The following is a 14515-nucleotide window of genomic DNA, read 5'->3' on the forward strand; positions in this document are numbered from 1 at the left end:
CTGTGCCACAATTTTCCAACATGATGCGTAATTTGGGAAGTGCCACTTTCTGTCAGAACAAAGGAAAAAGGCAGATGATTTTTGAAAGAGGGGTTGGTTTTGTGTTTTGAAGAGACTTTTGTTTTGTTTTCAAGGCTAGATTTGGGTTCTGCTTTAACAAAAATCCAATAAAACAACAAGAAAAACAGTCATTGTATCCCCAAAGTGGATTTACGACCTGACATATATGGGAAAGGAAAAAAAAAAAAAACTCAGAAAATTGAATGCTGGTTCCTTGAAATCTATATATCTGATAATGTGGTCAAAAATCAATTTTCCCCTTCAACTTGATAAAATTAAATTTAAATGTCCTTTTTTGTTTTCTATGTTTAGAATTTTGAAAAATAGATTGAAGAGAACAAATATCTATATTGACTTTTTTTTTCTGGAACTTGAAGCAATTTGATGTGAGGGGTCAGGTTATAATATGCCACTGTTTATACCATCTTCAAAAGCAGAGACGGGAGGAAGATATGAGATTTGTCCACATCAAACATGAAAGAATTTTAATACTGCACAAGTTGTTTGAGATAACCTAGTCTAGGGTAAAGGAATGGGTTTTCATCTCATATTTCATTTCCCTAATGTATTGAGTTGCCTGGATTGTACCACTAAGGAAATTGGGAAGCCATGTGCAGTTCGAGCAGGACAGTGGGATGTCATTGGTTATCGAAGTCTGGTTGGTTATGGAAAGGGGAAGTGATTGTAAGCATGTCAACAATTTGCTGACCCATCCAACGCACTGATCTGACCAAAGAGAAAAGGGAGGACCAGAGAGTTGAGTTTTCTGTTTCATGAGATTCACAAAGGGCCCAACAGTGCCCCTTCTCCCTCACCATCTTCCTTCACTGTTGATATCTGTTCTTTATCAACCCTAGCTCAACAATTTACCTCCTCTTCCCCATCATCCTCATATTATTTCCCCCTTTTATATCTACAAGCACTCAGGTCTCCTCTCTCCCACCTATTCTCTGGAAGCCATTGAAATTTATCTGTTGGCACCTCATCTCCTCAGATCTCAAAAATGTTGATTATTTAACAATGAAAAATATCATCGTTATCACCTGATTGTTATACTATTTAGGATCCCAGAACTATAAACACTCTTTAATTACAACATTTCTGAACCAAACTTTGACCCCAATTGTCTAATTCTCTCTCTCAAATATATATTTGGGGAGGTGTGGCCCATGGCAGCTTTAGGGGAAGATGTTTTTTAGACAGAAAAGTTTGATTAAATTGTCTAGACATGGGGCGCCTGGGTGGCTCAGGGGTTGAGTGTCTGCCTTCGACTCAGGTCGTGATCCCGGGGTCCTGGGATCAAGTCCTGCACTGGACTCCCCGCAGGGAGACTGCTTCTCCTCTATGTCTCTGCTCCTCTCTCTGAGTCTCTCATGAATAAATAAATAAATAAATAAATAAATAAATAAATAAATAAATAAAATCTTAAAAAAAAGTCTAGACATGTCTCTGCTTTAACAGACAGTTTCCCACTTGCTTGTCATCAGTTCTGCTGTTACTCCCAAAGGATTTCACCTATTTAGATCACAACCTGGAGACATAGTCTGACTTTCCTTTATCCTTTTCTGCCTGTTTCTCCACATCCTAATGTTAGTTGTATTTGTTTTTCAAGATGAAGGTGAACTTCTTCAGAGACGAAGAAGCCCAATCATGTAAGACAAGGATGCCAGTCAAATCTCTATATGAATATGAGAAATTTCTCGCAAAGATACAATTCCTATTGAAAAAGAAAAAGGTGAGCCAGATACCAAAGCATTCATTTAAACTTCGCTTTTTTTTTTCCTCATCACTCCGTAACTTACTGGCAGAAAATCACAAATATTTATTATTTATCTCATGTTCCGTGAGTTGGCTAGGATGACTGCAATAGCCAGAAAGGTTGGGGCAGCTCTTCTGGTCTAGGTGGAAACCTCTGATCTTTATAGTTGGTTGGCAGCTCTTTTGGGTCTGGATGGTCTAGAATGGCCTGACTTCTGTACCTGGTGGTTGGATCTCAGCTGGCCTGTTTGTCCCTGCCCCATGTAGTTTCTCTCTCCCATAAGCTACATCAGCCTGTTCACAAGGTCAAAGTGTTCTGAGAGACACAGAGCCGGAGAGAAAGCTGCAAGGCATCTTAAGATCCTGCCTCAGAGGGAGCTTAGTGTTCTTTCTGCCTCAATCAATTGGACAAAAATGTTACAGTGCCAGTACAGTTTTACAGGATAGGGAAATGGACGCCACCTCCTGATGACAGGAGCTACAAAGACTGTGGTCTTTGTACTGGTGATCAACCACAGCATGTAGGCAAGACATCAGTAGACTTTGTATGCGGTTGTTGAAATTCTCCTGAATAATGATAGAAGTTCCATATATTGATGGAAAAGATGAGACAAGGGACAAAGTCTTTCTTATCTGTGGAAAGGGAAGAAGAGATGAGAAGCTGCCAGCAAAGAGAAGAAGACGGTATAGACAGATGGCATAGCCTCTCAAATAACCAGAGGTTTGGGGCACAGGACCCGGAAGTGACAATGAGAATGTTGTCTCTGCCTCCCTGCTCCGTAGTTCTTGGAGTATCTCAGAAAGAGTGGCCTCCGCTCAAGACAGCTACAGAGGAAGTAATACCTTCTAGGAAGATGAGGGTTTCTGTTAAGAAACTCAATTCCCTTTAGAAAAAGAGGGCTTTGTCAGCAATAGACTGTGGACTTCTGGGGAAACTCTGCAAGGAGCTGGGAGACAGAAAGGAAGGGAATGAATACTGGGGGTGGGGGGTGGGCAGTAGACGGAATTTAGGTATTAGAACATGGAAGAAAAAATTCAGTGATATCTAAAGATGAGAGAAGTAAGAGGTAAGAAATAAACTAACCTCAAAGTTCTTAGTTAGAGATTTGATCAAGGGGCAATTTTCATCCTGACGCTGACATTGGCCTTCTTGTTTGGAGAAATGCAACACCTGGAGCCTAGTGCAGGTGCCTGCTTAGGAGCCTGCAGGTGCCTGCACACCTGCCTGCACTAGGCTCCAGGTGTCACTGGGGGTCCAGTGGGTAGAGCTGTGAGGTTTAGCAAAGAAAATATCAATACCAAAACAATTTGAGTCTCACATAAACACGGAATAATCTTTCAGTGTAAATACGTTCAATAAATACAATACTTGTGATGTATTTTTATTAAAATAGTATTCAGGAGCACCTGGGTGGCTCAGTCGCTTAAGGGTCTGCTTTGGGGTATGCTTTGGTGGCTCAGTGGTTGAGCTTCCACCTTTGGCCCAGGGAGTGATCCCAGGGTCCTTGAGTCCCACATGGAGTTTCTAGCAGGGAGCCTACTTCTTTCTCCCTCTGCCTATGTCTTGACCTCTCTCTTTGTGTCTCTTATGAATAAATAAATAAAATCTTTAAACAATATATATCTTCTTTTGGCTCAGGTCATGATCCCAGGGTCCTGGGATCGAGCCTTGCATCAGGCTCCCAGCTCAGTGGGGAGTCTGCTTCTCCCTCTGTCCCTCCTCCCTGCTTGAGTTTTCTCTTTCTCTCTGTCAAATAAATAAATAAATAAATAAATAAATAAATAAATAAATAAGATCTTTAAAAATAAATAAATAAAACAGTATTCAGTATTTGCCTGACATTCGATTTAACTGGGTGTCCTGTATTTTATCTGGTAATTGGGGGAAGGGGAAAGAAATGGGGCAGGTGCTGAACAAAGTGCATCAGACCTTACATCCCTGGGGGCTAATTAGGACAGAGCCCCATCTAGTACCAAGAGCCTCCTGTGACTTCCAGTCAGGGGCCCTTCATCCTTCCCACCCACCAAGGTCGTGTTCTTTTTTTTTTAATACCCACCTTCCACTCCTGTCTCACCTCTCTCCCAGCAGCTCCTCCCTTTCATTACTTCCATCTTTTCTTCATTCCCCTCACTTGGCCTTCGGATCTTCTGGTGCCAAACCACAGCTCTCCTCTCCTCCCCACCGTTCTCTGACCCTGCCACTCAACTTTACACTCACTCTAAAATTAATATTTCTAGAAATTAAAAGGTACAATCTTCCAGTGATAAAATAAATCAGTCACAGGGATGAAAAGTACAACATAGGGAATATAGTCAATAATATTGTAATAACTTTGGTGACAGATGGTGACTAACACTGTGATGAGCACTTCATAACGTATATTATTGTCAAATCCTATGTTGTACATCTGAAACTAATACAATATTGAATGTCAACTATACTTCAAAATATTTATTTATTTATTTATTTATTTATTTATTTATTTATTTATTTATATTTATAAAGCACAAATTCTGGAAAGTGAGAAACAAAAAATACATCCATGGTCAACTGAAAAAAAAAATGTTAGCATTTCTACCCACTACCCACATTTCCAGATTTTTGTCTCCAAAAGAAGGGGATAAAAGATGGCACCTACTAAAAATAAGAAGAGGGGACACTCTTCAATAACATCCTCAATCTGAATCTGCAACTCTGATGCTGCTGCTGAAAAGAAAATATCCCTAATTTTGCAAATCAGGGCTGAAGGTGACACCCATTAAGAAACATCAAATAAAATATTTAAATGTATTTAGATTTCATATCCTCAGGTTGAGGAAAGGCATATTATAACTGATTACGGAAACCCTTGGGGTTTGTAGAAAAGGCTGCTTCTTTTAGTAAGCAGTGAATAAATACCGAAATGAAGTACTTAAAATTGGTTTACAATACACCTCAGCGCAAAGCCAATAAATTAATAAAATCTGATAAGTTTTCAGATCCCTCGAGGGGTGAATATGCAGCTTGCAATACAGCGAATTCACAGCAACATCACAAAACAGTGAAAGTTAATTTTTTTCATTCCCTCTGTGGCAAGGCCCAGCTAATTTTTCACTGCCAACCCCCCTTTTAAAAAATATATGGTTCTCACAAAACATATTGCTTAATAGTGATTTTCATGTCTTTTCTTTTTTTTTTTTTTTCAATTGCTTTTGAGGAATTCCAACTTACAAATAAGAACTGCAGATGGTTTTTATCTTATTTATGCAAATATTTCAGTGCACTCAATAATCAGTGGGGTACACTTATTCTGATATTGGGCGGGGAACTATATGCCCAGCTCCTATTATGGTTCATAAATTATCATTCCCAAATGCACCACCCTGAAAATGTACCCCAATGGGCTTTGTTTGGGCTGTGTATTCCTGCATCCAGTGGTGGTAGAAATCTGGAAAAGACCGATTAAAAGACAAATCCTTTTTACCCATTCCAACCCCTGACCAAAGCAACTGAACATAAGGTTGCATAAACATTGTAAATATTAAAATACATTTTAATATTGAACACAACACAACGTCCCCTGGAGAGTCCTGTTTACAAACCTTTTAAAGACCATCATGCAGACAGCTCACCTTTATAATTCTAATGACCTTGGATATTTTGCATTAAAGCAATTCTGATGGTTAGTGCTGAAATGCTAACAGAATAAAGTAATAACACAAAGAAACTCCCATCTTTATTTAGAGCAGAAATTAAACACTTTGACAGAGGTAACAGCCCTCAGATCAGGGTCCACTCCCCAGTGGGACATTGTAATTAATCTCCTTCTCTGATTAAATAATGTTACCATATAGTCACTGATGATTTCCAGAATCTCAACTTGGAAGAGGTCACATCTCACAGAGGCCAATATGGGTGTCCTACAAAGGTCAGTGGAATGACCCCAGTCTTTGAATTACTGGTTTTTGGGGCATACCAGATGGCGAAGGACAGGATCCCTTCCTCAGGTATTTCCCCATCCAGTGAGGGAGCTTAAAAGATGCATCCAGGGCAACAAGACTTTGAGTACAAAGGGCTCCTCAGAAAACTGGGCACATGGTCCAGTCTTTGGTCCTTTCTCTTTTTTTTTTTTAAAGATTTTATTTATTTATTCATGAGAGACACGGAGAGAGAGACAGAGACACAGGCAGAGGGAGGAGAAGCAGGCTCCATGCTGGGAGCCCAATGTGGGACTCATCCAGTGACTCCAGGATCACACCCTGAGCCTAAGGCAGACGCTCAACCCCTGAGTCACCCAGGCGCCCCTCTTTTGTCCTTTCTTTTGTTCTTTTTTCTTTCTTTCTTTCTTGTTTAGGAGTACTAACCTTAATTATTTGGGAAAAATATTTCACATTTTTTACCTTGCATTTTACTTACAAAACTTGTTGATTTTCTTCATAGAGGGAGATTGCTTTCAAAAGAGAGGTTTTCATTTGGACAGCTACTGCTTCAACAGAAAACCAGACCAAACCAAGTAGTGTAACCGTGCAGTAATATATACAATGACTGGCCAAATAAAAATAAACGTCTTAGTTCACAAGTGAAACAGAGTTGTCACTCAGATGGAGAAAAAGCCAAAGAGTGCTGTAATAGCAGCGACCCTTGGTTCTAATGATCCAAAAAATGCTGCGAGACTTGTGAGCAGTTTGTTTCTATCTACATATCGATTTTATCTTTATTAGGGAAGTTGATGAAGCCTTTGATGTTCCAAAAACGCAATATGGTATGAATTAAACATCATTTTCAGAGTCATGTGTGCAGATCTGGACTCAAGATTTTTTTTTGTCTTAATCCAGGCAACCAGAGTCCAAAACAGTTTCGTTATTATTAACATCTTCTCCCACAAATTTCTCTCCTAGCCAGATACCTTGTTCTGATTAATGGACTAGTAGCAGGGACCCCTTTTTTAATTTTTTCCCCTTTTTTTAAAATGATGTTTTGATGAAAGCATCTGTTTACGTTTCAACAAAACAAATAAAGTCAGGCATATTAAGGAATACGGTGCTTTAGGAACAAAGAAAACAACCAAGATTAGAGGAAAGTTAACTGTTCCCTGGGGAGAAACCCTAGTGGTTAAACTGTTTCATCAGCAGCAATACAGAAATTGTTTTAATGGTGTTTTGAACATCTTATTCTCGACAAAAATAACACCCGGGCTGGAACAACACAAAGGTTGAAATCAGAGGTATCCATTTGGAAGGTTGGCATTTATTTATTTTTTTTTTGGAAGGTTGGCATTTATTAAGCGCAATAGTTCACAAAGCCTGTTCAAGCCAACGTGTGAGGATATAGAAACTTTATGATGTGCCTTCATCCCAGGTCAAATGGTTTTCATGCAAAACTGACGACTACTGAGAACCAGGAATTAAGAACCCGATTCTGGAGAGAGGTTCCCTCTGCAGAGCCAGGTTCCTGGGCAAAAACCACATGGCAAGGCTTCCTTAATTGCAAATAGCAGTTGAAGAGAAATCCCACAGGGAACCAGAACTGGAGGCCTCCATCCATGGATGAGGCAACTTGCACCCATGCAGTTTGCGTTTGCTTTTCCCTCCCAGGGCAAAACACAAGAGTCCTTTCTGGGTGTTTTTGTTTGTTTGGTTTTGGTTTTGATTTTATTTTGGGGGGGGGAGGACCAGTTTCAAAACTGAACTTTCCTAAATAGAAAGAAGCATTTGGGTCACTGACTAAAATCTGTTGCAGCTTTCTGTCTTTAAAAAAAACAAACAACAACAACAACAAAAAAAAAACGACAGCCCGTCGGTGCATCCTGCTGCCCTCACTGCACCACCTTGGAGAAACTTCCAAGACCTGTCACAGCAGCAAACTCCGCGGCGCGCGGGCCGGGCCGGGCCTTGGCCTTCCCCGCACGTTGGTGTCCTCCCACCTAACGCCTCGCTTCGCCTTGACAAAGGCGCCTGGTCCCAGCCCGTGCTGGGGGCAGAAGTTCCTCGGTGACACTCGTCACTATTTATGTGCAAGCAAGGAAAACCCCTGTCTATTAAATGAATTAGAATGTGACCTGAAAAGGAATAATTTTTGATCGGTGCAAACAGAAGTCTGCGGGTAAAAGGGAGGAAGGAGGGGGGGGGGGGTGGTGGTGGAGAAAGACAGACAGAAAGGTTCCCCATACAGAGCTGCATTGTTTGCAGAAAAGCCTGCGGCTTCCTTTATGCCCAGGGCCGACCACGCCAGGAGCCCTCTTGAATTTCTAGAAGAATACAGTTTCAGATCATCTGCATTCAGGGCCAGAGTCATGGCCCTGGAACCGATAATTGCCTCTGACAGGATTTAATTACCTTCTCTAGGACCTTTTCTCTGTTTGATTGGAGACCACCCCCTGCCTCCGATCAAATCAGACAGTAATAACACGCTGAAGCGCAGCAGCCAATCACGAGTCAAGTCGCGACGGTGACCTTGCTGAGTCGACGCTGATTGGTGGTGTCAGCCTTGTCAACGGTGTCAGGGACCCGTCAGACAAGAAAGAGCCGGGGGTGGGGGGGTGGGGGGGAGGCCGAGGGGAGATAAGGGAGCAGCATTCATGCTAATGGAGCCTGTCAGCATTCAAGGCTCCAGGCCGCCTGAGCAGCGGCCTTGCACAAAAACAAAAATATTAGAGAACTCATACAAGTCCCACAGATTCAGAAGGGGGCACATTTTCGCTGCTGCGCTCTGGGCCATCTATTCAAGGTGTGATTCACATGCAATTCAGACCCAGTGACAGACACACGCACATGATGTGACCAGAAGGATTTTCGTGCAAAGAAAAAGCCCCGCAAAACTTAGCCTGATGAATGGGGTTGGGGGGTTGGAGGGTTGGGGGGGGTAGCTTAGGGATATACACTACTGCTACATGACTTTTTGTTGTCTTTTTTTTTTTTTTTGCAAACTAGAGGATTAGGAATGCTGGTATTTAAGGCGCACCACAAAACTCTGCTTTTTTAATATTAACCTGACTTTGCAGTCACTCCATTATTTATGACCACTTTAGTGTGGGATGTAGGCCCACCTATAATCTTAACAAAGAATAATACATTCATTAAATGGCCAGTCTTCACGTACATATAATTTTAAGATGATTTATAGTAATGGCATGATTCTGGTGATGGGCGGGGGGTGGAGAAATAGTTTAACTGAGCTATAAAATTTGGTGAACCTCTCTGTTCCAGTGGGGGGAGGAAAAGCCACTTTTCCCCCAGAAAAACAGCACCGCAGCATCAGCCAGTTATAATAGGCAGAAAGTCTGTTACAAAATAGTAATGAGTGGAGATATGGAACAGAAGTAGAACGCATTATTAGAGCTGTACTAATTTGGAGTTTAATTTGTTCATTATATTTGTCTATAAATAAGCTTCTCCATAGTGTTTGTTTCTGACTCATCTACATTTTTATTTATTTATTTATTTTTTTTTTTACAAATGTAGCAACTAGTCTATGAAAAAATATATTGACAGAGATATTTTGGAGTTTCTCTTAATTTAGAGACTGAAAGCCTCATATTTAATAGAAATGGAATATCTATTGTGATTCACAGTATTTTTCATTAATCTTTCACTCTTTTAAGAAAACTGTGGTTTAACTCCTCTCACAAAGAGAGGGACACTTTGTTACATGATTCCTGGACTTTACCAAAAAGAATATTGCTTTTAAAAATAATATCAACTGATTCAAGTTTAAGACAAATTTCTGCCACAAATACACATTTCTTTGAACAGTTTCCAGCTTTACCAAAGAATTCTATCTACTTAAACATCATGGCACAAGTTGATCCGGTGTTTTTGACTCCTGTTCTTTTCTTTATATACCTCTCCCTCAGCAAAACGTGGTTTTAAAAGGCAAGTGGAATCGTATGCTGTATATCTATAATTTCTTTCCTTTATTGTGATGGAATTTAAGAGGTAGCTTAATTAACATATACACAAATCATATGTTTCTATACTGGATTGAAATTTGTAATGGATCTGATGATATAATTATTTTAACTTTTAAAAGAGCTACAGGATGCAGTGCTACTTTGAATAGATTGCTTATTTTCAGAGACCATGGTTAAAACAATCATTTAGGGGAAAAAAAATGTATCTTACACAGAAAGTCAGAGGCTTAGAGTCTGGCTCCAGCTTTGCTATTGACAAGCTGTCCAATTTGGTACAAGTCACTTTGTCTTCATGGGTTTTGGTTTCCTCAGCTATAAAAGGTAGTTAACAGGAGGTTACCTAAAGAATTAAAAGTGTGTAGAGTACAAGTATAATTAGCATGTAGACGTGATAACGGAGGCATCTCACTTCTTGGAAACACTGTCCTCAGGGTTGGTGAGTTTCCTCTCTGCCTCCACCCCCTCCAGCCCCATCTTGTCACCCAATGTACACACATACACACACACACACATTTTGATCAATATTGAAAGGTATGGAACAAGTAGTCACTATCACTATCAGGCCTAAAACCCACCTTTGCTAAATCCCTTATCCCTAGGTTCCTTCTGAGCCCACTTTTTCCTCTATTTCATTGATAGATTGCATGTGCATCAAGCAATCTCAGCCGGGAAAGGGGACAGATGTGTAAGAATGCTGGTAAAAGACACTGTGCAAATGTAAACAGTCCTAGTCTCTAAGTGATTATCATCAATTTCAATTATTGGCCACTTTGGCTTCTTGCCCAAATACTAAGTCTAGAATATATGGAACTCTGAAAATGAGGACTAAGTTTACTTAGCGATTTTTTTTTTTAATTTTTATTTATTTATGATAGTCACAGAGAGAGAGAGAGGCAGAGGGAGAAGCAGGCTCCATGCAGCGGGAGCCCGACGTGGGATTCGATCCCGGGTCTCCAGGATCGCGCCCTGAGCCAAAGGCAGGCGCTAAACCGCTGCGCCACCCAGGGATCCCATACTTAGCGATTTTTAAGGCATTTATTTAGCTGCTTTTAAGGTAGAAACGGTAAGTATGCGCCCTATTCCAAAAACAAGAAAGTTCATTATGTCGAAAGCAGAGAGTCAGTGACGTTCTATTTCAATGGAGGATACTACGCTTTCCAAAACCAATCTACCCCCAATTGTGAAGGGAAGGGCAAATTTTCATTCTGTCCTCCTGCTATCACATCTTCAGTCAGTTCAGATCAGAGCAGCAGCTACAGAAAGGAAAGAAGCCAATAGCATGCATGCCTTATTTCATTTCTTGAGCATCACCATTCTGGCCCTGGAAAGGTGAATAATTAATACCCATCTGACTCCACCTAATTAAGTCCACATTTGCTTGTTCTGTTCATATGAAAAATGCTTTTTTTTTTTTTTTTTTTTAGAGAGAGAGAAAATAACCTTTGCTTATCTTCACAGTTTATATTTCTTAAATGGACATTTTTGGAATTAGAGAGATTCTATCTTAGTTTTGAAAAGCCTTTCCCTTTCATGCTAATCACTAGGGATCAATGACAAAGCTTACTATTTTTTAAAAATTTTTTTAGAGATTTTGTTTATTTATTCATGAGAGACAGAGAGAGAGAGGCAGAGACACAGGCAGAAGGAGAAGCAGGCTTCACGCAGGGAGCCCGATGTGGGACTTGATCCCGGGTCTCCAGGGTCTCCAGGATCATGCTCTGGACCAAAGACAGGCACTAAACCGCTGAGCCACCCAGAGATCCCCCAGCTTACTATTTTTTAAATAGAAGACAGAATATTAACCAATTGCAAGGTTCAGGTTCTTATAAAACAGATAGTCAAGTCTCCCGTAACCTTAGATTATTTTTCTGGAGAGATGAAAAAAGGGTCTTTTTGGTCCTTTAAAAACTGAAGACACGCCAAAAATTGTGTGTGAGAGACAGAGAAATTAAAGAGAAGACATACACCAATCTTAGGTTATATCCCAGCTGCTGTTTCAGAAGGATCTTTGCATAATCCGAGTTACCCAACAGAGTGACTCTAATTGCAAATTCAATCACTCCTTGACTGAAGCTCAGAAATCAATTCCCAGTAAAATATGACACTCAGTCATTCAAAACAATAGAAAAGTCAATATTCCACCATCAGCAGTCTAGTTAGGACCTATTTCAATACAATACAAATTCAGTTCTTTTACTCTATTGGGCAAATTTCTTCTATTCCACGAAACCTTGCCTAACATTACCAATAATCAAAACCATGATGGAAAATTATATAAAATCATGAGATTTCCAAGATTTGCAGAGAGAATTTTACTCAAAGACTTCTGATCTCAGACTTCTGATCTTTTCCTCAATTTATATCGATTGTCAACTTCACTTGTGTCCTTGTGGCTTCGCAATTTAAATTCAGAGAGGAGCCATCCATGGGAGGGAGAGAGTAATGTGGACAGCGGGCAAGGGACAAGGAGGGTAAATAGCCATCTTCAATCCAATGCTCTAGAGTCTGATCTCAGATTGCAGAGCCCTGGAGTTTACTGCACTTATAGAAACCGAATGAAAATTGCAATACAATTTTTCAATAGGCCCCATTTTGGCATCATTTTTTCTAGCCCTGAAAGACTAGGGTAGAGAAAAGATGGAAGCCAGATACAGAATTAGAAACCAAGTGTAGATAGAAAACAGGCAAACAGTTTTGAGCTAGTGATTGTTTTCAAGACTGAAATTCCCAAGTTTTAACTTCTAATACTGATTTTACTTCTTACTTGGTTACCTTATCGAGTTACCTGCTGCCAAAATCTGTTTCACTTTCTCAACCCCGGACTCCCAGATATTCAGGTGTGATTCCTATTTCTTGGCTTGAACTTTTACTGTCTCTAGATGAAATACACAAAGCTTATGTTGTTTCCTCACATCACTTTTGTTACCATTATAGCAATATTGTTGTTTGCCTATATGTTTGGGAAGAGGGTGTTTCTAAAAAGAATATATCTGATTAAGTGCACTGTTTATTTACTTCAGAATCCACCTTTTAAAAGAGCAGGACACAAAAGGCTTAGAAATGCATCCAAAATGAGAAACTCCAGTCAACTGATTACTCAGCTGGCAAAATGGAAATTTCAAGTTGCATAGACAGCTAATTGTGGCCTGCCTGTGGAATGACAGGTCTATAATTTTTAGTTTTGTGTTCATTGAAAGCCAGTCACCTTGACACTCAGTGCTCCATTATCCACCAGCCACCAACCATGTGATGGTGTTCAAGGAGTGACGGGCACTTTCCATTATGGGTGATGAAACACAGTTTTTTATTTGGATAAAGCTGTCCCGAGGGGAAAAAAAATTCAGGTGCCTACTTCTCCCCAGGAGCAACAATGGCACTGAAACACCTTTAATTCTAGAAAATCAACGTCTTTGTTCTTGTATAATAACAACCATCAGTTACTCTTGGTTTTCCTTGCCAACAGCCTTAAAGTGCCTGACTGTGTCACGATCCTAGCCTTTTAAATATAAATTTTGCCTCTTAATGTCAAGAGCTCTCCCAATTAAATTATATTATGTTACAAGAACTTGAAACCTGGTTAAAGCCTGCATCGCAAAGAAAGCCTAACATGTTTGTTCTTTGTGTTTTCCCTCCCTCAAAACTCTTTCCTTTGTTCTGAGGCTTCATGGGTTGGGGAAAATATTACTGAAGCAGGAGCCAGGTGAGATGAAATTGTAATCCAGGCTGCAAACTAAATTTTGGCTGTTGATTTTGCAGAAATCTATCACCTCTCTTAGCCTCAAATTCATAATCTTCTTCTAATAAGTAATCTTTAAAATACAAAGGCTGAAACTGAATATGTTCTCTTCATTCCCCTTTTCCCGGCAAGTCTCTGTTTCTAAATTAATATCGTTCACCTTAAAAAATATATAAAAGAGCCGGTTATTTCACCAGCGATATGAGTTTACTTGGGAAAAGAAAAGGAATTACAATTTGAGACAAGCAAACTATGGTGAACTATATGCAAGTCTGGAGAACAAAGGAGAGGGGTTGCTTCTGTAAGGAGAAAGCCAGAAGCTGGGAGGGACTGTTCCACTAAGTTCTCATTGGTTGGGCTGTTGCCGGGCAAGGAGAAATTCTTCATTCCTCCTGCTGTTCATAAACTAAGCTTCTTGCTGTTGGAGAATGCATGGTTTGCTAATTACTGTGAATGGTAGTGTGTGAGATCTCCCTCTTCAGGGCTTCCTAACTCTATTTATATGAGATTCCCTTCATTTTCACAGTGTTAAGGTCTTGATCATAACATTTTCCTGGCTGCAAATGGCACCAAACTCCATTTGTCAAATGGAGCACTGAGGATACATTCAGCTGCAAGTAACAATAGCAGCTAACTGTGACTTAAACAGAAAAGATGATGATCTTACCTAACAGGACGTTTGGAGGCATATTGTTCAATGTTCTGCTTAGCAGCTCAATATTGCTATCAAGAGCCCAGGCTCTTCTGTCCTTCATATGGGGGGGTTTCATCCTCAGATGTCATTTACTGGTTATAAAATGGCTGCTGTAGTACTAGGCATCAAAGCCTCAACAAGGATGAAGCTGGAGGACATTATGCTAAGTAAATAAGCCAGGCAGAGAAAGAAAAGTACTATATTGATCCCTTGTATGTGAAATCTTAAAAAAATAATCATACTCAAAGAGCCATAGAGTAGAATGGTGGTTGCTAGTGGCTGGTGGTTGGGGAAAAAATAGATGTTGGTCAAAGGGTACAAATTTTCTGTTATAAGATGATTAAGTTCTGGTTACTATAGTTAATAGTACCGTTCTGT

This window comes from Canis lupus, chromosome 18 (assembly GCF_003254725.2).
Source record: "Canis lupus dingo isolate Sandy chromosome 18, ASM325472v2, whole genome shotgun sequence".
NCBI classification, from domain to species: Eukaryota; Metazoa; Chordata; class Mammalia; order Carnivora; family Canidae; genus Canis; species Canis lupus.